General features: G+C 41.3%; 1 protein-coding gene across 1 annotated transcript in view; it reads left to right on the top strand.

Annotated features, from left to right (window-relative positions):
- The first annotated feature begins 931 nt into the window (after positions 1-931).
- Positions 932-25,568, top strand: part of ZRANB1 (zinc finger RANBP2-type containing 1) — a 110,519-nt gene continuing 85,882 nt past the window's right edge. Inside the window, exon 1 of the mRNA XM_067533419.1 lies at positions 932-949. The gene's annotated coding sequence lies outside the window, so the exon portion shown is untranslated. The remainder of the gene's footprint in view (positions 950-25,568) is intronic.

The following is a 25,568-nucleotide window of genomic DNA, read 5'->3' on the forward strand; positions in this document are numbered from 1 at the left end:
AGATAGATAAGGACAAGTTTCAAAGTGTGCCACTATTTTCCACTTTCCAACTGTGATGCTGTAGGAGCACTCGTGTAGTTGCTTTATGCTGATGTGGGACATCTCTGGTCGACAAAATAAAACCAGCTCAACAAGTGGCGGTAGCTATGTTAGTGGGAGAGCGTCTCCCACCGATGTAGTGTTGTGCACACAAGCGCTTATGCCTGCAAAACTTATGTCACTCAGAGGGCTGTTTTTTTCCTCTTATGGGGGGAAGTGGTTTGAGGATGACTGTCTCAGCTGGATCCGGCACACTTGAAAGTCAGTAGGAACTCTGCCATCTACATCTAAAAGAGCTAAGTAGAAGTAGTAGTCAAGAAAAATTAAATGGATTTTAAAAGAATAAATTGTGTCCCAGAAGGAGCATAGCAAGTAGTTACGTTATGAGCATTAAGTAAGTCACACACACACCCAGCACAGCTCAGAATATTCACACACCTGCTTCTTTCTGTGCTTAACTTATGTTCAGTTTCCTCTAGCGAAATACTTTATTTAAATGAAACTCAATAATTATATGCATAAATATTAAAATTACATTCTGTGACAAAGTCAGGCTGGGCAACTGCAAGAAAGTGGTAGAAAAAAGGTATGTTAGCCCTAGAATGATAAAGGACCTTTTTCCTATTAACTGAGAAGGAGTTACCTCAGGTCAATTAGGGACACCTGAATCCAGTTAAGGGCTGCCTGAGCCCTTTAAAAACCCCTCCCCTGGTGAGAGAGGGGGAGGAGAGACAAGCTTCTGCAAGTCTAGAGGCAACAGGGAGACAGGCTTCTCCAGGTTGAAAGGCTGCTTTCTTCCTTATAGGGCAAACAACCAAAGCTGAGAGCCTGCTTAGGAGAAGGACTGACACCCCAGGGCCGACAACAGCACAACACTCCCCCACCTCCGCCAGCTAAGGGGCAGAGAAAGGTATCCCCCTTTGTTTTGTGTTTGTAAACTGGTCTCTTTTCGTTTGGTGGAGGAGCACTCCTTGGGCCTGCCCGAGGTCTACCTTGAAAATGGTGGTGGTGTTGGTCCCTTGGTGGTTGAGGATGATCTTTCATGGGTTTTTATTTTATAAGGGTCCTTTGGTAACTGAGGAGTCCAATCCTTCAGCCACAGGCTTGTTGGCAGATGTTGCAGGTGGTGTTGGAAAATATCGATAAGTAAACACAGAGAGGGACACTGTCCAGAGTGGGGCTGATTTACCCCAGGTCCTGCCACCGCCAGAGGGGGAAGTGCTAAGTCCAGCAAGATGGAGGAGGGACCCTGCCACAATTCATAAACAAGTGATTTCACATGTCACTTTCCTGACACTCATGGATGCTTTTTACTCATAAGACCCCTGTCACACTAATCAGTGCAGCTGAACTACAGAATGTCGCATCTCTAAATTCTGTAGGCCAGCACCCAATGCACTTCTGGAGATTACAAACAGCCTTCTGTCTTGCACCAGCTCCTCCAGTTAATTTTGTTTTAGTTTTCAATTCAATTTTATTTTGCTGCTTATGGTAATTTCTCAACATTGAAAACATGTGACACTCCATTATCATGATACAAAAAAATCACCAAAATATTTTCTTTAAAGATATGTGCCCAATACAGGAAGTATTGGGATTGGGGGATTTCTACACAAGGCTAAGGCAAGATAAAAAACCTCCAGAATGCAGTATACCTATATGGACCGAAATGGAATGTCATTCATTATGGCTACTTCTATCAGTGGCACACAACTGAGGTGTTCATGGTCAGATTGTCAAGGTCAGGCCACACCAGGGGCGTGTGCAAGAACTTAAATTTGACTCTCTTTGGAGGAGCATGTTCTTTGCCCCTCTGGGGCCAGAGGAGCTCTCTTCTCCTGCCGCAGCCCTGGGGCCAGAGGAGTTCTGTGCCACTGATGATTATTGGGGGAGAGAGGGGATCTGTGCCCCTGTTTGGCCCCCCTTATGTATGCTCCTGGGCCACACGCTTGCACATGTATGTTAGATGCCTTACTCGCTATGTGCACATCAGGTATTTGCACAAAAGTGTGCATCTGAGTTTGAAAATGTTTTCCCCTTGATCCATCTTTGTTCCTGGTCCCCTGGAGTATTGTAAATGCTCCCTGCTGATATTCTGATTCTTCATAGGATTTTGCCACTCTTCTCATTGGGTCTGTTGCATTATTCATCAAAAAGATTTAAAAAATCATTGCTGTCCCCATTTGAGGTCTGGGTTCTCACTGCTTTCAGAGAAGAGGTCATTATCTGTCTTTCCATTCAGAATAGATAAGATTTGATGGAATGCATGTTCTCCATGAAGCTCTGCTGGGCTCTTTAGGGCCAGGATGATTTATTTATAGGAATGACCTTACAGCCACTTTGAAGATTCTCTGCTGATGTTTGTATCCTGGACAGTACTTGTGCCAAGAAGCCATTCCCCTTTGTAATTCATCTTACATTTATAAAGAGTTTTTAGGATCTGTACAATAGTTTGTTTAAAGTTTAGACTAAAACATCAATCAGCATTACAGCTCTAGGGCCTCTGATACTCAGTCATTGCAATGCATTCATTGCTTTTCATTACCAAATTATTTTTATTTAATATTTCCTACCACTGTGTAAGATCTAGTTTTGCCTATGGGCTCTGTGGAATAATCTTTGTTACATGCTAATTACCAATAGACTGCACACTTTCAGCACTGTTATTACACCACAGCCGAAATCTGAAAAACAAGCAAAGCTCCTTTTTCATTATGTGGTAGCTCAGATCTGTTTTAAGAGCTACAAAGACATACATTTGTCAATTAAGCAGAAAATCCTGGAAACATACCCAGAAACAGGCACATAGGATTTGGTTAAAGAGGGGTAGGCAGATCAATGAAGATTAGTTGCATGACCTCTTAGTTTAGCAATACAAACCTTCAGGGACATAAATTAGAGTCTAGAGTTTATGTGCTTATCTGTGTAATGTGGCTGCTCTCTCCTTTGTCCTGTTTATAAATAACAGTGAGGTGGGGCTGACCCAGAAAGGTTTTGTATATATTTGTGCTGAACTATTCTGTGAAGGGCTTAAAATAGCTACCTACAATTATTTTAGAATTTTAAACAGGGAAACAGCTCCTATATGCTTTTTGAAAAGCCCTGGTTAATTTCAGACAGTCTGGGGGGTTTGTCAGCAATAGCTAGAATCTATGTCTGTGTTTGTTTGGGAAGACTTGAGTTACATGACATACTGCTGACCGTGGCTTTGCAGTCAGCATAGGCACAATTAAATCCTGCTGGGACTGCTAATTCAACCTCACTAATCCCCCTGGGAAGTGAGTCAGTAAATAGTAGTCTCCTCATTTACACCAATGAGAGAAGAGAATAGAAGGGAATTGCCCGAGATCCCAAAATGAGTTGGTGGCAGAGCAAAGATTAGAATTCAGGAGTTGATGACTCTCATTCCTCTGGGAAGTGTTCAACCTCAGAATTGTGTGTAATGTAAAATACATTCCCCAACCTCTGATTGAACTAGTATAACTCCTCAATGAGGTGTCACATCATTGTGAAGTGGGACGTTTGATTGGTGGTTGTCTCAAACACCGTGGTGTATTTTGAGAATAGTTTTTGGAACTTACCTCCTCCCCCCCCCCCTTCTGACCTATACTGGTTTGATTAGAAACCCAGTCTGTTACAGGACTAGCAGAGAGACCCTAAACCAAGTAGCATGGGAGGAACAGCTAAAGTTCATTCAAGTCATACTTCACACTCCTTTTCAAACTGGAGCTCAGTGCCATTTTTTCCATCCTTCTGCTGTATGCCATTTCCACAGCAACACAAGAAATGCTGTACAGGAAACAGTACAGAGCAGATCCAGTCCATTCTAAATGGAAAGGCAATTCTGCACTGTACATGCAGCATCTTAAAATGTGACTAGGTACATATGGAAAAATGTTGACTTCTGCAAAGTAAGTATGTCCTTTTAGAGGTGTCTTAAAGGATGCTGTATGAAAAGAACTCTGCTTATTAACGGAGTTGTTCTCTTGTGCCATCATTGTAATGGATATCTTATCCCACCTTTTCCAGGGCAGGCTTTGAATGCAGCTCTCCTCACATGCCTGCCAAGTAGCTGTACTGCATATCTTTTAAGGACATTGATAAGGGATTATATCTACTGTGGGTTCATTGTTCAGTTTGCTCATTGGCACTTACTGGATCCCAGGCCTCGATCTCACAAAATCACATAATTGGGCATCCAGACAAGCACCCTGTCTTCACAGCTTTGTAGCTGATGATTCGAAACGTCATTGTGTGGGTTCCTGTCCTTGTACTCACAGCAGAGTGGGTCCTCATTCCCATCTTCTGACTACCCTGGCATAAATGGAGAGTTGGTGTAAGAGCAGTGTGTTGACATGACACCAAAGAAGAGGCAGGGGAAACAGAACAGAATACGAAAAAGGAGTAAAGGAGAAGATGGCCAGGAACTCAAGAAGGGATTGCTCAGGCATTGTGTGTGTCTGGAGAGCTGTGCATGTGAGGACAGGGTTGAAAGTAATGAGCATAGCGGGAAGCACAGGGGAACCTGACCACCTGTCCATGGAATTGCTGTTGAGTGATTGGCTCAGTCCCTCTGGCTAGTAGCCAGAGAGGGGTACGTAGCTGAACACTTTATTTACATGCTGAGAATTGTACTACCTGTGTTTTTTTTTTTATATACTGCCCTCGCAGCTACACCTTGCATAAAGTGAAAGAGCAGAAAAACCCACAACAAAAAGATATTTTTCTATTATCTCAGCCATGAGCATTCTCTGCCAATGCCTTGTCCCTTCTAATACCCTCTGTCCTAGAAGATAAAGATAGGGCTAGACTGGGGGGAGTAGAATATATTTTTTAATCAAGTTAGCTAACCTCATTTGAAACACCACTAACACCTGGTCTAGATGCAATTTAACACCATTATAATCATGTTAGCTAGTATCTAACACCTGTTAAAATACAACTTGCCCAGTCTACTCTAGGGTGTTAAAACATGCTAATTAAATGTGTTAGCTAGCTGTGATGATTTGGAGGACTCTATGTATAACTGATTAATTCTGTTTGATATTATGAACTCTGTATTTTTAAGTCCTTATGATTATTTATACTGTGTTCTCCTATCATACTTCTTGTGCTAAGGAGCAAGGGAGTGATGCCTGAATGTCTGTCTTTGAATGGGACTGTCATTAGGACTTGCCAACCGTGATAGGCCATACCTGAACAGAATGATGAGATGGCTGAAGTGTAGGACCAGTTCTCTGCAACCAGACCTTTAGAGGAGTAGTGGGAAATCTCCAGAAGACTGAACTGGGAAAGAAAGACTGAACTGTTGGTACAGCCGTCTGGGGGTGGGGGGAAGGCTGAGAAGTTGGGAAGGGACTCCCAGAGGAATAAAGGAGGAACCTTTTTGAGTGCTTGACCTGCCAGGAGCTGAAAGACACTGTTGGCAGGCAGGGGTCAGATAGGAGGGAAGGGGGAGAGAAAAGATCCTGGACTCCTTAGGAGACTCTGACCAAATCCCAAAGAATGCTCAACAAACAGTGGTGAGGAAATTGAGGCAAGGAATAGTGTACAGGTATTTATTGTTTTGCCTAGATCTGTGTATTTGTTGGGCTGCCTACAGCAAAGAGTGATTGTGTTTAGAAATCTTTTTGCACACCTGTGTCTAAGTGTACCTGAAGGGGTAAATCGTAACACCAGGTGCCCACAAGGCTGGAGGTCTGGGAAAAAGTGTGTTTAAGCTACAGGGTGTCAGCACTGGTCCTGGGGCCGTTAGGGTAGCTGGACTGTGAGGACCCACTTCCAGAAAGGGTAACCGACACAGTCTATGCCCAGGAGGTATGCCAGAGAGGGCAAAGAAAGAGACAATGCTGGAGCCTGCACAGACCAAGGGAAGCTTAAAGCGCACAGGTCCAGTGTTGGGATCCAACAGCAGTGTGGTGAGTGTCCATAGGGTTAACCAGCTTAACCAGAGCTGTGCCACTAACACTTAGCAAGAACATCTTTTATCCTAGTCTAGAGAAGCCTTAAGGTAGTGATTATACATGGAGCTTGATGCTTTCTTCCACTCAGGCTCTAGTGCTTAGCATGATTTACACCCCCATGTAGCCTACACTCATACTGGGACTGGACTACCGTCATCTTTGCTCCCTACTGTGCTCTGCACAAGGACTGACGGGATGAAGGCTGAACAAGGACATGAATGAGCGATGATAGAAGCCAATGGGCTGACCCATTTTTACTCTCTCAATTCAAGAATGTAAAACTTTACCTCCCCTTCCCTCACACACAGGGTGGGTACTTGACTAGCCCTACTCAAAAATGGCCTGACCCATTTAATACTGGGCTCATCTATTTAAATTTATTTCACATGTCCAGTCACGCAAAATCAGTCCAGACTAATGAAGTGGGAGGAGAATGTGGGGCCCAGCCAGCCTTGCGTCGCACACTGAGATTTTCCAATAGCTGTAGAATCTATACCAGAAAGATTCACTGTGTAAAGCATTCCCCATATATCGGGCATCTGGCTGTAAAAAAGGAGCCTATCAGTAAGAAATGCTGTCAAGGAATTCTCAGTAATAAATTACAATAATGTCCAATTTAGATATGCCAGGATAAGGAAAATGCTGGCAGCTGAGCTGGAGATTTTCTAAAAATAAGGTGCACTAAGATAAGTAGGCTTTACAAATGGATTTGCAAATAATTGACTGTTGAACAGGCTCAATCAGATTAAGACCCATGGCTTGGGTTATTTTTTGCTTTTATGGATGCACTGTTCAACATAATGTGCCTTGTAAGGCTATTCAGATGGCCTATGCCGAAACAAAGGAAGGAACCCACTGATCTACAGTTTGAAAGGGTGATATTTATCTGACTTGATTTAATTTAAAACCTTTGAACTGTTGGGGAGCACAGTCCTTTTTAAAAATATTAAATTGTATCTGATTCTGATTCCAAAGCTGGGACAAATCATGCCATCAGGGAATGGTGTTTCAATTATCTGAAAAAGCTAAACACAACAGTAGCTAGGAAAATCATATTTTGAAGAAGAAAATAGAGCGATCCCATACACATTTAATTGTTTGTAAATTCTCAATGTATTTATTGGAAATATCCCTTTATGCAATTTAAAGGCTAAAACTTGATGAAAATAATCTGTAAAATTATACACAAGTGTTAAATATATACTCTTAATTATAAAGTGTAGATCCTACTCCAAGGTTCACTTAAAGCATCCTTAATAAATTATGGTCCAGTTTCTCAAATGGCTTTAGGTACCTGACTCCTGTTGAAATTGATGGAAACATAAATACGTTTGAGGAGCTGGGATTAAATTCCTCATCAAAGGACACTTCTGAAACTATTTCTGACAGACCAGTTTCTCTTGCAGTATGTAAACTTCCCCGTTTGAGAGAATTTGGAGAAAGGGTCTTCATATTCTATAAAAACCTAAGACTTCATCCTATTCTTTGACTTATGTTTTAACAGGAAGTTCAGCTTTACCTCACAAGGTCTCCATGTAGAAAACAAGGGAGGATAATCTTTACTTTAACATAGAAAATACAATAGTGAGCAAACAAATCCAGCCCAATGCCATTATCCATCACTTTTCTTTGCAATAACAGTGTGTTGTTCAGGTTCATATCTTTATTCAAGAAAATAGATAAATCAATACATGCTTCAATAAAAACAAACAAAAAACCACCAAACCCACCTTGTCATGCTGCCTGGAGTGGCTCACGACCATGAGTGCCTACTTCAGGGCAGACCGTCACAAGCAGGGCAAACACCCCAAACTGGAGGTATGTCTTATAATTAGATTTCACCAATACAGTACCAAATGTGAACTCCCAAGTACTACAATAGTCTTAGACTGGAGTGTCAGCGACTCCATTCTATCTTGCCACCTGCCAAGCTGGGCTATGCAATAAATGGTCACTTATACCAAAAATCACAAGATGTTCAGGTTACTCCCAGTCCCAAGAAACCAGTCTCTCACCCAGGTTAATTGGTATCCTAGATCTCACACCAAAGACAAAGCTGGTAGCTTATTCTATAGCAAACTAACTAAAGGTTTATTAGCTAAGAAAAAGGAATGTGAGTTATTGAGAAGTTAAAGCACACAAAAATATCCGTACTGTTGGGTCACAGTCTATACTTTCTAAAGGTAGCAGAAATGTAATCTGCAAGCTTACCAAAAGCCTTTTAGGTCTACCTAGAGTAACTCTGGAGATCTGTCTTCATGTTTGATTATTCTACCCTGTTAGAATCCAAGCAGTCCAGAGAAGAAGAATTTTTCCTTGTGTCCATACTTATAGCTTCTTCTCAGAGAAAAACCAGTTGACAGAATGACTATCCATATTGGCTCTTTGTATGAGCATGGAGAGAGAGGAATGCATTTAGAGTCTTTGATCTCTGCTCATCACACACAATGACCGCTTGCCTTCAAATTTGCAAGAATTAGCACTTTCCTGTTAAAATTCTTCATTTGCATCACCCAGGACTTCCTTGGATGGGTTATTTAGTTACAGGGGTATATATAATGTATATGTTTGCTATTACATTCTAACAGGATACTGATAAGTGTAAACAATGCATGCAGCATCCAATTAGTTTTCATGAAGTTTAAACACCAAATACATTGTTATATGTTTGTCAATCGCTTTGATTTATACTAATAGATAAACAAACTGGCCTCGCTTCTCGCTATGCATTTTTAAGTGTTCAGTGAGGTCTTGACATGAGCTGGCACCTGATCTGCCAGCATCCCACACTCCACTAATGGAATATCTCTACCAAAAATGCATCCCTGTTCACACATTCTCACCTCCTAATCAATGGTTGTGAATAGGCCTCAACTACTCTAACTGAATGGACTTTGCTCATACCTAACTTCCCCATTGTTGTTCCTTACCCTTAGATGTATATATCTCCTCTGATTTCTATTCCTTACATCTGACGAAGTGGGTTACAGCTCACAAAAGCTTATGCCTGCAGAAATTAAATTTGTTAGTCTTTAAAGTGCTACAGGACTCTTGTTGTTTTTATCCAATTCATTGTTTCCAATTTACATGTAGACCATAATATGGGCTCCTCCTCTTTAGTAATGTGTACGTTTTCATTATTTTAATGGCATTTCCATGGATTTTGGTTACTACAGCTACTTAACCAATATTTTTTGGCCATTTTGTTTCTCTGTTTCATGCTCATAACTCTCATCCAATGCTGTATTTGCTGTTTTTGCAGCTGAGCTGTCTCGGAAAGAGACTGTTGGCCTTCAGTTAACTGGGCAAGTTAGCAAACTATTCCAGAATTGTTTTCATACAAGTTACTTATAAAGTACAGTAACATTGTCTATAATTGAGGTACCCAGAAAAAGTCTTCATGAATGAATTCAGAGTAAGCTATCTTCTGTGCTACTTAGCTGCTGCAAAATATGACCAGGTGGATAGTGGGCCAGAGACAATTTTCATACAATTATGGGTGATATTTAGCAGCAAGCTTGATCATTACAGAACAATCTGCTGAGAGCGGTTATATAGAAGAAACTCTTAGATTACTTGGGTCTGACCCTCAGCTGTTGTAAAGTAGTACAGCAATGAAGCTACTCTGCTTTACAACAGCGGAGAATCTGGCCCTGTGAGTCTGACACTGTGTATTTGTGAATGTGTCTGTATTTTCAAAAAGTCTTAAAAACACAGAGAAATTTAATGTAAGAAAGAACCTTGTTGTTCTAGTTAGTTCATCAGCATCCAGAAGCACCGATCCTCCAGTTTGATCAGCACAGGCGACCCCTGCTCGCACAGGAAGCCCTTTTGTTTTCAGTGACATTAGAGATTTAACAGCAAAGGGCTGTACTGAGATCTTATATTACTAAGAGCTTGTCTACAAGACACCACAGTTCAGACTATGGGGGTGTGAATTGCAGCATGCCCCTAGTAGCATGCTACAGTGTAACTCTCCAGTGTGGAGGTTCTGGGTGTAAACTAAAAGGTACCTAGTTTGCCTTAACATAGTCCTCTTTAAACAGGATTAAGAGTTTGTCTACACTTGAAATGCTAGTGTTCTCCCCTCAGTAGAGTGTGATTCCCATCCCCAAGAAGTGGTAGCTAGGTCAATGGAAAAATTCTTCTGTCTGCCTAGTGCTGTCCATACCAGGGGTTAGGTTGGTTTAACTCTGACCCTCCGGGGTATGGATTTTTCACACTTCTGGGCGATGTAGCTGGCTCAACCTATCTTTTTAGTGTAGCGCAGGCCTCAGTTAACATGAACTTAGGTACCTTTGAATTCATGCCTGCAGTGTCCACACAGGGAAGTTACAGTGCAGTCCTCTACTAGTGTACGCTGCAATTCACACCCCAATAATCCAAACTGCGAATAGACATAGCCTAAGACTTTGTTACTTTTCCAATATATACCACAGAAATGCAACATTTCCCATGAGGTAGCGTCCTAAATAATTTTAAAAAATTACACTTCTCATATAGACAAAGAACAGTTTGGACCTGATCTTGCAAGAATTAAAAAGATGATTAATCCTTACTCTCACAAGCAATGACAGTAATATTTAGTCGTCCCATAGATCCCAGTGTGCTTTACATTGTCAGCAGACTTGATGAAGTCAGTGGGGCTCCATGCTGGCATTGGGGTCTGCTCACCCGGATCTGATCACAGGATCAAGGCCCAGTTCTGCAACAGGGATAAAGATGTGGTCAAATAGTAGCTTCTCCAGCTGTGCGCTGTTTCTATTCTTCCTGTTCTAATACCTTGCTTTTCGACAAGAGGAGCTCTTGTGTGTGACGTGTGCACCCATAATTTGCAGGAGTTGATGTTATTAGATATAAGTATCTGGGTTTATCTAATACTAGAAACCTACAAACCTCTCACTAGATTGAGGCCTAGGGTTTCAAATATAGCTTAGTAAATTTTTCTTCATTAGGTGTATCCATATATTGAACTTAATGCCCATTTGTAGCCATAATGGCATGCAAAGCACTCTGGACAATCTCATACTGTCAGGCAGTGAAGGAAACAGTGTATGTGATATTGATTTTTATGTTTCATATATTACATTAAGTAATCTAAACATTAAGCCTCTGGAAGTGCTCTTTGCCAAATAGCCCACTTTCTTTGTACTGTCATTTGCATTGGTTATCTTCATCTGGTACCAACCTCTTACCCCATTCACTTAATTGAGTGTAGTGGGATGTGATGGCACTTGAAAGCCTGAGAGAGAATACTCCCAAGCCAGCACTGTGCTCTCCCAGGTTTTGCCTTTTTAATGCATACTTATCTTGCGGATGGAGAGAGCATTAGGATCGCATCTTCTCTGCTTTTTTTGCTGTGTGTGATGGGGGAACAGGGAAATGATATGAAACTACTGCTTAGGTCAAATATCCATCAGAGAGAGGGTGTTGAAGCCTTGCAACATCCCCTCCAATCATGTTGAAGCTCCTTGGTGTACAGTTTTGGGAGGTGGCTAAGCGGGGAAGGTGTAGAACTAGGAAGAACTGCTTTTGGTAACATCATTTTCCTGCAAACCCATGAGGCTTTCTCCCACTCCCTGCTATCACGTGCACACCAGAGCATTTGACTCGGGCACAGCTGGAAAGACCCTGGGGAAGGGTCCTCCATATAAAGGCTTTGTCTACATTTATCCCCAGATCCACAGGCTTGTCCCAGTATCTGTAGGACAAAAAGCAGGGTTTGAGGACTATGCCCCCAGCCCTTTATACGAGAAGGCAAACCTGGCCTCTCCCAATAGGATGTTTCTCACTGTAAACTCTACAACCTGATGGCCCCAGACTGTTCTGTCTAACTACAGCCCTGGAGTGTGGGAGTGGTTTGTGGAAGGGCAACAAACTTGCAACATTGCCATGAAGGAATGGTCTGGGGTTTGTTTGCCTTAGGCAGGTTCTCTTACTGAGAGACTGTCTTAGCTGATACTGTAACTATAGCAGTTAGGCACCACTGAATGCTGTATTCCCCTCACTGTGGAGGAGAGGGTGTTCTTCTCTTCTCATGACAGTTTGGAGTCTATTATTATTTATTATTTATGTTTATATTATGGCAGTGTCTATAGGTCCTCAGCAGGATCTCAAGTACCTGTATGAACTGGTGCCTCATCCTTGCCTCCTTTCTAGATGTGGCTCAGGAAGGAGGAGTACAATGAATCCCAGAAATCCAGGCTGGCCACCGGCCACCAGCCACCACAAATCCTTGTAGATGACTGGTATCGCACATTGCACCTTTGACACAAAATAAAACACAACCACCATCTAGAACTGACAAAAATAAAAATTGTCATTATTTGGGGTTAAAGGAGGGTTGACATTTAACTCCGGATTTAAAAACTGGAATAGGGAAGGCGATAGCAGCCATTGAACATGTTGGAGTAATTATTGTCAAAGTTCTACTACACATCTGAGGACTCTGATTGTACCTTTCTTTTTGACATGCACCATACAAACATAGAGGTAAACACAATTCCAGTCTCTTTTCCATGTGTCAGGGCAGAGGTTTGAAAAGAAATCTGTTCTGGAGTTCTTAGGTCATGTCTGCATATACATCTTGCACCAGTTTAGCAAAAATTTATGTAAATTTTGTTCTAAATCACCCTTAAGAAGTAAAAAAGGGACATTTAGGCTGGAAGATTATTAAAGGAATCCTTTATATTTTACTTGGGATACCCACAGAAAGAAAGTATTGAAACAAATGAAGATTTTCCCTGGGAGGGTAGGTGGAAATTCTCTCAATCAAATAACTTGTGAGAGTTTACTTTTAATTAGTCTGAATAAAACTAGTGATTGGGGAAATTACGTTTTTGTGAAAGCTTTTTGTTGCAGAAGTTTAGCTCGGGGGAGGGGGGGTATAATTCTGCAGAAGGAAGAGGAAAATATTATTTGTTTTCTTAGCTGAGTGTTCCGTATTAAATCATGTTGCAGCTCATGTTCATTGTTTTGTAGACAGCTAGGGAATGGTGTTATACTGTAGATAGATTTAGGCAACTGAAGTTAGTCAAGCATGTATTACCCAAGATTTTTCCAAGAACTTGGACAGTCCAGGAACCTTTTGAGAGTTTTGTGATCCAATGGGCTACAACAAGTCTACAATATTTATATAGATGTATGTGATACAGCTCCTGCCAATTTAAGCAAAGGCATCAAGACAAGTAAAAACCAAACAATTACACTGTGGTTCCATATATGGTGTGTTACAGAAAATGAGATTTAATCTACCGTTTATTTAATGGAATATAATATACCATATTGTAATGCTAATCCATAATGCTGAAGTATGAACAAATATTATTTTATGCGGTTGATTTGTAAGGATAAATTATTCTTTAAAATACAGTAGGTCTATCTTTCTGCAATTGTGCAGTAAAGAAAGAGGGAGATGAGGCAATGAGGAAATTGCTACTTCACTGTATAGGAGTATACCTGGGATCATGTAGATTAAACAGCTCCTGCTACTGTGGGAAGTGCTGTGGAGGGAGCTGAGAAAACACAACAAGTAGGGCAAGTATTGATAGGTATGTCCAAGGAATTCCTTTCTGCTGAGCATTTGGAGTTCACTTCTAGTCAGAGACTATTGCTAAGTAGCAGATCTCATTCTTTAAAATGTTAAATACATATAATGTAAAGACGGTGAGAGTGCATACCTAAGAGTATCAAAAATAGCTAATTTTTTATATATTCTAGAATAGATTATTTTTATCTTTCTGTTTATACCCCCTCAGTTAATGTTCTTATGGCTGAATACTTCAGCTTTTCACCAGACAAAAGTATCTTCTGTGACTGATACCATATCTGCTTTTTAAAACTATAAATCATTTTGAGATTGTTAATATAAAAGTAGCTATATAAAATGACAATGCATAGTTCTGCATCCTCTGCAACAGTTATACAGTGAGCCACATAAATTACAATCACAATTGCAATTGTCTTTGGCTCAGATCAATCTGCATTTGAAAGAAAGAATAATGTGCAGACAATGAAAAAAGGGAAGAATGTTTGTTCTTCAAAACCCAAGGACTTAACAATAATAGACAAAAAATATGTTTAATCTGGCATACAGGATAATCTTGCAAAAATTGTCTTCAATGGATCTCTCAAAACACCCAGGACCAAATTTGATTTGCTTGATGTGAATCTTGTCGAAACCAGACTGTTCAATCCAAAGATTGTCCTGGGAGGTAACTTGCTTAGATTTGTTGGAATACACCACCACCCTGTCCATTCTGGCAAATTCCTTATATTCCCTTCATGTTTTCACTCTATGGATTAAAAAATTAGGTAAATTTGAACATATCGCTTTGGCTTAGAAATGGAAGATGAAAATGTGACTTCTAGCATTTAGAAAACACAAGAGCTGGGAACAGTGTACAAACAAATGGTTGTTCATTAGAGCCAATAATGTGGCAAATGCTAGCAGCTTCCAGTCAGTCAATAAGAGCTGACTTTGCAGGATCTGGCCCCTATATGGTAGAAGAAAATATTCCCTTTTGTATTATAATCCTGTATGCAAAAGTCTTTTGAATCTGCTTTTTCATCCTGGCTCCTTCAGTGTTATGGTTAGCCTGTTTTTTCCTGCTAAAGCAACTGTGCCAGCTATAATCACTGGAAAAAGGGAGGCTTGCTGGACTTTGCTTGATGTTCTAGTTTAATAGTCTATGCTTTCAAGTGGCACACAAATCTAGAAAATATCTTTAATTTCATGTGCTCTCAGCAAATTCAGGACCTTGGAAGGCAATGAGAATAGATTACAAACTAGAACTAGTTTAATCATTTTTGGTAAGGGTCACAAAACAGAAGAGAGATGGGGAGAGTGTGTTCTGGAGGCATCTAGGACAAATGACAGTCTTAGGTTTATATAGCACCTTTCATCTAGTTGAATCCTAAAGCAACGTAGAAACTGTATGTGACACATGCATATGTATCCCTTCTGCCAGACAGAGTCAGCAGCAGGAAGGACCTATATCTAGGGATTCCTGTCAATGATACAACACCAAACTGGCTCGAGCCCCAACCCAGTCACCTGGGAAATCACACACTATATCCTGGTCGCCCCAAAGGGCAATACTTCCCCTCTCACAATCACAGAGTCTGAGTGTAGAAAGTAAACCTTTTAATAACAGGAAGGAAGTAACACAACACTGGTTTGGGAAACACTGCAAACAGTATTCATGAACTCAATGAGCCAAACCAACCCCAGAGCATAGGGGCATGTCTTTCACCTCTCCCTTCTTGCTTTCCCCTGTACTGACAGTCGTAGTTGCAATGTCCACCTCTCAGTTGGGGCTCAGCCAGTGCCCTTCTGCAGACTCCTACCCGACGCAGACTTGACGAGGCCTCCTCCGCTATTGTTTCCTACCACGTCTGGACCTCCCCTAGTCCCCGCTGCTGGCTCCCACCGTCTGCAGGTGCTGGTATCTGCTGGCACCAGCTGCTCCTGGCTCTTGACGTCTGCTGGTGCCTGCTGTCTGCAGGCACCGACCACTGCTGGGTCCTCTTTGCTGATTGTCAGTCAAGGTTTGCCAGTTCCTCTAGTGATTCAACTCATAGTGAATTTCAGCTTTCAGCTCATGGGAAAACCTTCTGCTGACACAGGAGCCATGTCCCTGCTTTTAACAAACAAAAGACTCCAAGAGGAATCATTAATTCTACCTTTTAACAGTGGGAGAAGATAGTCAATCCATGCCTGAGGGTAGCCCTTTGCCAGGGCTCATGCAATCTCAATAGGAAACTTCTCACCCCCCTCCCTGTTGCTCTTACAATGCTGGGGCATCCGTCCGCCAGCCTTGTTGGGCTCTGTTTAGTTGAGAGTGAATTTTTCATCAGAACAGGCTAAGCACAGTTCTGCTGCTGTCTGTTTATACAATCGAAAGACAACATTTCATCCCCAGCAGTTAACACAAAAGTGGTCTGTAGCCCAAAACCAGCCATACTAACCATTTCCCATCATGCTCAGCACCTAGATGTGCTAATCCATATACAGTGAAATTATGCTAAGTACTTAATTATACTCATGCAAATATAAAGCCCATGCAAATAAAGTGCCCCCCCTTTCAGTTGACTGAGCACAGGGGAGTGCCACTCAGACCTTGCTTACACACACACACACACACACACACACCTTTAATCATCACTCCCATGCAGCCAGCCATCTCTGGGATGGAATATATAAGCTGTTCAGTAGCACAGAACAACACAATATAACAGTTCTGAGACAAAAAGTGAAAAAGAATAGTACATAGACATGCTGCTAGTGAGGGATTTTAGCTAGACAGAATGTAATTACCCAAACTGGGATTCAACTAGGACACTGAAGCTAATGCTCCTTACTCTCCTGAAATGTTCCATGGGAACTTTAATGACCATTCATGGTTCACGTCTTTCTGGAGAGAGAATACCTCCCGCAGCAGGGGTGTTGGGTGAGTACTGCCATCTGCTGAATCAGCAATGTTATTTCTGTTGGAAGCAGGTGCTCCTTGGCCATAACAATCTTGCCAACCCATAGCATTCAAAAATTATGACAGGTCCCAGCATATCATGAGATTTGTCTGGAAAGCCATGAGATTTAAAAAAAATTACTTTTTATGATCTTTTTGTTTGCCTTCTGATTTCTGAGCCTTTAGGATGTTTCAAGGTTTTCTCTGCAACCAGGAAGAAATATGAGATTCATTGATAATGACTTGACTCCAGGAGCTGTGGTTTTAAGAACACCAGATGTCACAAGACTCATGAGGAAGTTGTGAGAGTTGGCAGAACTATAATAACCCTACTTAGCTTGTGAATCTAACAAGATCAAAATCCAAGTGGCCAGCACTAAAAATGTACCTAAGTCTAAGTGGCATCTCACTATCAAGCTTACATAAGAGAAGCTATTTTGACTTTCAGGAAGCAGCAAGTGAGACCTTATTTAGAATATTCTAGGATTTGAGAGGGAGGCAGTCAATAAATGAAAGTTTCAGGTTTGAGGGTATGATAAGCTATGAGGACAAATTAGACACACTTGAGTTTTTAACTACTTGACAGACAGGCAAGGGGTAATCTGTCTGAGAAATACGAAATTCAGGTAAAAAACATACTAGTAGTAATGGAGTGGTGAATTCAAAGCCAATAGGATAAAGAATAAGAAAAATAGCCCACAAATGAATCTGGCAGAACTTCAGTTACTTTACGCAAAGTGGGAAGGAAGCGTCAATCCAAACAGATTCTTTTGTTTGCAAAATAAGCCTACTAACTTGGCATAGTCAGCCCCAGTCAACTGAATACCTTTTTTTTCCCCCACCTGTGGTTTTGATTCTGTATAGATAATGTATATAATACAGCTCATCATGCACTAAGCACATGCTCAAAGTTGGACCAAGATAAAAAGTCCAGATCCAAAATTCTTCCTTATTTGGATCAAGTTGGTTTTACTGTGCATGTATATTGAGAAATGGTTGGTATGGTAGAGCTCAAGTTACATAAACCAGTAGGAGGAAAGAACACACCCAAAAAGGGAGAAGAGAGTGTAAGCATCCATGGTTAGGAACTTCAGTATTTGTGAGGGTTGTGTTTCCAGCCTAGAGGCCTAGTATTTCAAGGATTGGCCGCCTCATCAACTTGCAGTTGACTTCAGTGGGAAGGGAGAGTGCTTGGCAGTTGGTGAACTGGATCTTCTGGATCCTAATTTTGTGATATTCTGTCATACTTGATTAGGCTGGATTTTATTATGCAAATACAAGTACTTTCATCAGTGGCATCCACTTCCAGCTTCTCTTTTGCTTAGCTACCAATATGACACGAACACCGAGATTACACATGAAGCTGGCTGGCTTCTGACATCAGCTTTTGAGCTAGTTGTTTGCCCCTCAGCTACTGTAAAATAAATATATAAAAATGAATTCCCATTACTCAATCCTTTTTCTCGCTTACAGTATGGAAGATCTAACTTGCTGTGGTAGCTAAGCAACTTCCACATGCACATGATTCCCATAGGTAATTTGAACACAGAATTATGTTTCCTTGATGTTTAAGCCCTGTGAATTTAAAACAGTCCCTTGGCATAGATGGTTATAAAGCTATTCTCTTTCATGTAAGTGCAGGCTGTTGCATCTTAAACTGTCTTCAAAGAAAGAGATTAGGCAAGATAAACGAATACTGATCATGCTGCTGGAGTACCAAAGGCTACATATTTCTGATTCACAAAATCTGTATCTATCAACATGCCAGTGTAATTGTTTGGGAGCCAACAAATGGGCATCTTGTTTAAAACTGGATTACAAATTCCAAAGATGGTACTTGTAATACTGCTAAGAGCTAAATACGTAAATAAGAGATATCAGTGGAAGAGAACATTGGCACAGGCTAATGATTTCCTGCCACTAGCTATACGTCTGAGTTTTGCTTTAGCATTTATTTCTAAAGTGGAAGACTGATTCCATGGCAATGTTCTATTGAATTCTTCTTTATTCTGTTACTATTATAATTCTATTGTAACGTGCAAAACTGATGAAGATATAGCTGCTTTGTGTGATGAATGATATGATGTAGCAATAGTTGTTCAATGTACCATTATTGAATTGCTACATTTTTTTTAAAGTTTAGAAAGGAAACCAATCATAGAACTGTCTTTCCAGGAAACTAATTTTTTAAAAAAAATTAAGCTGTTTTCTGGGGGGAAAGGAGTTTCAAATGTATCAGTAAATATGGTACCGCACTCAGTCTGATCACCTGCTAAATGATTTTATTTTAAAAAATGTTAGCAGAGTAAAGTGCAAGTTATTGTTCAGTTCTTGTAGGTTCATCAATGCTAGGGGAAGTTATAGATGTTTTATGGCACAGATAGCTAGAATCATGGAGTTGTATTAAATTAATAAAAAAAGTTCTGAACTAGGCTAGGCCTGGATCTATTTAATTACTCCCCACAAAAATTCAGTGCTGTCCAGATAATGTCTCTTGCCAATCTTTCCAGACCTGTGCCATTTTTGTTTAAAATAAATTATTTAGCTTCCTCTATTTCTGTCACTGTAAGACCTCCCCCCAACAACAAACAACCCTGGTCTTCTCACTGTACCCTTGAACTCATGTTATATTGTTACTCCATCCATTACACCATTGTGCAGCTGTGTAGTACCTACCCTCCCGTAGAGTCACACTCTTAGATGTTCTGCTTTCTGTTTGTTTTTACTGGATGTATTTAATGCTACATCTCCTCCCACACAAGGGAGAAGACACAATGAACAATTAAGGAAAGGCTAGGAGGTTTTAGACAGAAGTGAATGTATTCAGAAGTCTAAGAGGTATATCAATTAATTATGTCAACTTGAAAAGAGGTCGTACTCCCTCTCTCATCCAATAATCAGATTAGTTGGCACTGATTCTGTTTGGTATGATTTACAGTACTCTGTTAATAGAACAAGTGTTTTTTTATTGTCCTATGTGTATTCGGGACAAGTGTACAATAAATTCACTTCTTACTCTCATTGAATGATCTGTACTAACCTTGGCTCTGATCCTGCAATCTGATCCACTTCGAAAGACCCACATGGAGTCGTACTTGACATCAGCAGTCCTCTTCCCTGGTACAAGGGCCCTCCCACATGGATCAGACCACAGGATAAGTACCTTTGTTATTTATACGCTATCAGAGGTGTATGTGTCATTTCACAGACGAGTAAAACAGATAGATCCCTGCCACTGAGGTATTACAGGATTTGATCTCAATCCTTCAATGATGTCCACACAGATGGAATCCTGTGTCTGTGCAGAGTCTGGCACCTGCTGTCACAGGGGTCCACCCACATGGTCCTTATTACAGGCTGAGGCTAATTTAGACTGAGTCCAGTAAGGGCTAACAAACCCAGCACTGAGTAGAGGTTTTATGGGAAGGACTAGGGCTATGACAGGAAGAGATCAAGGTATATTATTACATGCACATGCTAGTTTTTGCAGCTAATTTGAGGAAGTAAAGTTAGGGAACAGGGCAGGAGTAGGGAGACTGTGTTGGAAAGGAGGCTAAAAATGTCTTCAGGAGAGATGCATAAGGAGGATTAAGATCTCATGGTGCACAAGAGCAGGTAGAAGATTGCAGGCATATAATGTGGTATGAGCCACAGAGTGGTTTGTGGAAGGAGGAGACCAGAAGAGTGATATTCAGGCTACACAAAAGGAAAGCTACTTAGAAATGTGTCTTTTGGCCTTGTCCACAATATTTAAATAGATTTTATACTCTATTTATTAGATGTCCAGGTAAACGTGAACTTTTAAACAAAAACCAGCTCATTTAATTTAGGCAGCAACAGTGGTCTGGACACAGCAGCTGGATCCAGGCATTCCAGAATTCTAGGCCCTGATTCATCAGAGCCCTTAAGCACATGCTTTACTTTAAACACGAGTAGTCCCTTTAATTTCAAGCATGTGGTTAAAGTTAAAGCTTCTGTTTGACTACTCATATGCTTAAAATTAAAAACATGGCTGAACCTTTTGCTGGACTAGAGCCCTAATCTCAGCAATATCACTGGTTATATCTTCACTGAAGAGTTAGCCTGAGTCCAGGAACCTGGATTTGGGCACCCTGGTTATCCAAGGCCACATGTGAGCATCCCCACTGCACAGCCTCACTTGTACCTATGTATCTTCATCCACACTGGTGCTTCATTGATCCAGGTTAGGTGCTAGGATTTCTGGGGGGCATATCCCAGGGTTCCTAGTGCCTCACTACATAGGAATTGTTTTGAGGTGTATGGTGGGACAACTTGTCTGTCCTTCCCAAGCCCCATGTGGAAGTGTTCTTAGCTGACCAACATGTTACACCGAAAGGTCTTCCAGCTCTGCGTGCGTCTCATTTCTGTTCATTCTAGCTGCTGGGAAGGTATGGGTCTAACAGAGGATGATGTACTGCTCCTGGTTTTAGCTGCACTGTTAACACACTAGGATGCAGACAAGGGTATGAGGATATGGTGGTAGGCATTTCGTCAGTGGCTCGCTGCCCTCAGAAGGCGGCAGCGGTCAGTCTTGGTGAGGAGATCCTGCATACTGGATACTGACATGGCAGTGGAGACTGCTGGTTGCAGTTGCTGTGGATTCCCTCTATGCTGACTAGCAGCTCTGGCACAGAACTACAAGCACCATGTAGTGAGACTACATCATCAGGCAGACCTGGCATGACTGGCAGTGGCTCCAGAACTTTTGCACAGGGAAGGCCAGCTTCGTGGAGCTGTGTGAGGAGCTTGCCTTAACCCTTCAGTGCTAGGTAACACAGATGAGGGAGGCCACACCAGTCCAGAAGCAGGTTGCTATTGCCGTCTGGAAGCTGGCTACCCCACACTGCTATTGGTCAGTGACAAATCAGTTTGGTGTTAACAAGTCAACTGTCATTGTAGTGGTGATGGAGGTTTGTGAAGTGATTGTTGATGTGGTTTACCCACAGTTGGTGGATATTTGATCCTGAAATAATAGTTTCCCAACTGCCCTTTGGCCACTGATGAAGCACATGTGCTCATTGTTTGCTTCCCACAAGGAGCATATGACTGTTAGCCAGAGACGATACAACTTGTTCATTCTTCAGGTCATGGTCAGCTGTAAAGGCAGGTTCATGAACACCGTTATGGGATCCATTGGTGAAGGGCAGGATGCCAGGATGTTCAGCAGCTCTGGCGTTTATCTATTTGGACAAGAAGGAACCTTATTCCCTCCAAAGAATATGGTTGTTAATAGAGTTTCTGTGCTCACTGTTACTTTAGGGGACGCAGCCTATCTGCTACTGTCCTGGCTTATGAAGTCCTACCCTGATATCAAAGCACCTGGCAGAAGAAAGTTTAATTACATCCTGGGCAGTTGCAGGAAGGTGGCTAATGGCAAGATGGCATTGCCTACAAACCTGTGCAGATGCCAGTGTGCCAGATGTCATTCTTATTATTGGGGCGTTGCTGCACACGACAAAACAATTGTGAGTGTTAAGGGGAGAACTTTCACCAGGAATGGGCTCAAAACACTGCTGGCTTGCAGTCCTGATATAGGTAACCAAAAAGTGGACCTGTCATTCCTGGGCATGGGTCCAGGACAGCAAAGGAAGTAAGGGATGCTGTGTATGCCCTTGTGTTGCAGGAAGAGATGCATGGGAAATCTGACACAGTGTGGTGTTTTAGTACACATACCAATTTATCAATTAATTATCACTTGTATGTGATTTTTGAATGACCGATTAAAACCTTTGGATAAAACTTCCTCCCTCTTCCTTACTTCCTAAGCACTTACATGCTTAGAATCAAGCACTTTGTTATAAAAATTATATAGTATTCAAGTAATAAAAAAAAAATTGCAAAAACCAATCCAGGCAGCACAGCTGCCAGCAAGTAAAGTGTGTAAATTGCCACAAAATCAAACAGTGGTATGTGCAGTAAAAGCAATGATGGCACTCAGTGAAGTCTCAGTGTAATGGAAATGCACATTGTCAGTGGACCTATTCTTCTTACCTCGCAAAGTCACAGGGGTTGAGTGTATGGGCTGATTCATAGCCCAGCACACCCCAAAATTGTCCAGTGCATGCATTGGCTACAGGATGTGGTAGTGTGGAGGAAAGTCCACACTGGTGCTTGTGTCTGCAGCTTACTGGCCAGCAGGGAAAGCAAACATTAAAACAGCTCTCTCTGCTGCTCTTGACATGATCCCTCGTCACTCGGTCATGCTCATGGTAGTCTGTGGCCAGTTTTTCCTCCCTCTCCCTGTCTTGCCCTAGCTGTTTCTGCTGGAACTCAAGGTGCCTGTCCAAACGTCATTATGCCTTTCTAGCAGGTCACCCTGAGCCTTTTTCTCTCCCCCCCCCCCCCAACCCCCCCCAGCTCAAAAGCTTGGATGGCTGTCAGCCCATTGGGTAGAACACAATGAAAAAGTATATTATATTTTTGAGCATAGAAAAAAAAGAAACATGTTTCCCTCTTAATGTAAGGCCACAAGTTGATACTTTTATATACTTGATGTACCTGCTTTTCATCTCCATACATTTGCCAGCTGCATCTCAGGTTACCAGTCCACAGAGGTAGATATTTCATATTTAATTTATTTTTAAAATCTCAAGAAAAAGCTTGATAGGCCTGGCTAGTGGCAGAGGGCAGTTAAGGTCTTAACATAATTTCAGGGGGCAGTAGCATTAGAGGACATTAATCTGCTGGAGATCCCAAATTGGAAGAGGGAACAATTTTTCCAGATCTCTGATAGAAGACTGTTTATATGTATCAAGGAGATATTTTGTTTGCAGTGTTGTTGTAGCCATGTTGGTCCCAGGATAGAGCTAGTAAGCTATAGGGGCAGGCATGGGAAAGTTGCTCAGCTCAGGAATTCCTCTGACTACCTTGAATTCCTCTTGTTGAAAAAATTCTCAAGCATCATCAGCCAGGAGTGGGGAAAAATTGGGCAAACATGAACAGGATGCTGAACTTCGTAACCACAGATTTGCCTTTTCTCCCTCATATGCACCTCTTCCTCCTTCCAGACAGCATGCTGTGAACCAAGAGCACCAGAAGGTAAAGCACCACCAGCACCAAGGGGCTTTCCTATGTAATTCAGGCAGTGAAATTGATAATACATTCTGTATAGGACACTGCTTTTAATGTGAATACCGGTGTAACAGGTGTGTAAGTGTGCATGTGTATGTATGTTTAGATCTGCATTCATGCTTGCTAAGTATGTAATTCTAGCTTTGAATACATTTGTTAGCTGCAACCAATTAAATCCTAGCTAGGCTAAATCACTAATTACATGTTTAATTCCTCCCCCTCTCCCCCACTAGGAATACCTCTTGGATTACACATGGTGTGGGGGGATGAAGGAGGCCAGGTAAATGGTATGGCTTCTGCCCTCAGCTGAAGCCAGGGTTACCCTGTAACTGTAATATCTTCCATAATGATAATTCCATTGGTTATAAGCTGTGACCTCACTGAAAAATAAGTAGATTAGAGCCCATGTTAAAGTGAAACCCATGCTTTAACCTATATCCCCAGCTAGGCAAGCACACCCAAATTCAAAGCACATACAAACCTAGGTTAAAGGTTTTTGTGTGTGGATGGTAAGGGGCTTTGGGCTAAAACTCAGGTAAGAGCCAAGTTAAGTCTGTAGTGAATTCATACCACTGACTCAGTTGGACCTCCCGTCACTTAACTTTCTTGTGTCCCTTTCCCCTTCTGCAAGTGGGGATAATAGTAATATCTACATCATAAGGGTATGGTATTAGCTAACATTTATGAAAACTTTTGAAAAAGTATAGTAAAGTATAAGTGCTAAGTATTCTTAATAATAAAGCATAGTAGTTTTGTTTTGGAAGAGTTCAGTATGGGTAGTTATAATCTTCAAACTAAATGCCCCTACAGTTTTAGGATATAGTATGGTTCTTCACTTTCTTCCTCTAGACAGCTGTGCTGTGAGAAATGAGGTAGCTGCTGCTACTCATCCTGGAGGTGGCTGCATTACAGCAACTCTTTTGTCAACAGGAGATTGAGTATCCTTGACACTTTTTGGGACTGGTCTTTTCTGATCCTGAGCCAAAGCCCAGTGAAATCACTGGGAGTCTTTCTATTGACTTCAGTGGGCCTTGGGTCAGGCCTTGTGTGAGGATTTTTAGACATAAATAGATATCCTCTAGGGAAAAGGATAAGCCCTCCAACCCACCTTTTCTTTACACCTAAAGCAGATTTTAAGTTGAGATTTTTAAAGATAAAATAAGGTTGTAACCTTCAAAGACTTATAGCTGCTGTTATCTGGCATTATGTATGTGGTTTCTGCCGAGAGGAAGGAGAAGTAAATCCACCAGTTTAGAATAGTTTGAGAGTAGGTAGTTATATCCATTGTAGGAGGTCTTTTTTAGTCTGAAACATTTTGTGAATTTATAAATGGAGATTGGGGAAAGTATTACCATGGAACAAGTTATACTCAATGCAGAGATGGCTAAAAATCCTGCAGAAGAGCTTGGGTATATGTGAAGTTAGAGATGATTTAATAAAGGGTCCTATGTATCACAATTTTCACTGTACTCAAGAGATGTGTAGTGTTTTCTAGAGGATTATATTTCTTGAGCTACTGATTTTGAAAAGCCATGGGTCACAAAATTTCTCTCTTCAATTTCCAACATGTTGCCACTTCTTCAAGTTCAAATATATGAATTCAGTTTGAGCAGATACATATTTTCTGTACTGAAGATCTATTTATGGTTGTGTTCTTATATGCACTAGCCAGGGAAGGCCATTTTTTGTTAATCTGACTGGGATTATTTAATTGATATGTTTATCCAGAGTAGTCAACAAAGTCAGACAAAGTAGTGTAGCTAGGGAATTGAGACAAAAGCCAGAACAGAATACTGGACCTAAGGAGTCTGAAATACTGTGCTACTATCCACACTGAGAGTTGCTGCTGCAGTGAAGTCTGTATTTGAAACTGGATACAACAGATCTGTAGCTGGCACCTCTATTATTTTATTATAAAATAAAATTGTCTTGGTATAGTTCCCACACACCCAAGACAGGAGAACCTGATGACTAAACTAGTTGTTTAAAGGCAGAAAGTCCCTTG

The sequence above is a fragment of the Emydura macquarii genome, unplaced genomic scaffold, assembly GCF_026122565.2.
Source record: "Emydura macquarii macquarii isolate MOO-44397 ecotype Brisbane River unplaced genomic scaffold, CSIRO-AGI_Emac_v2 contig_3343, whole genome shotgun sequence".
Lineage (NCBI taxonomy): Eukaryota > Metazoa > Chordata > Testudines > Chelidae > Emydura > Emydura macquarii.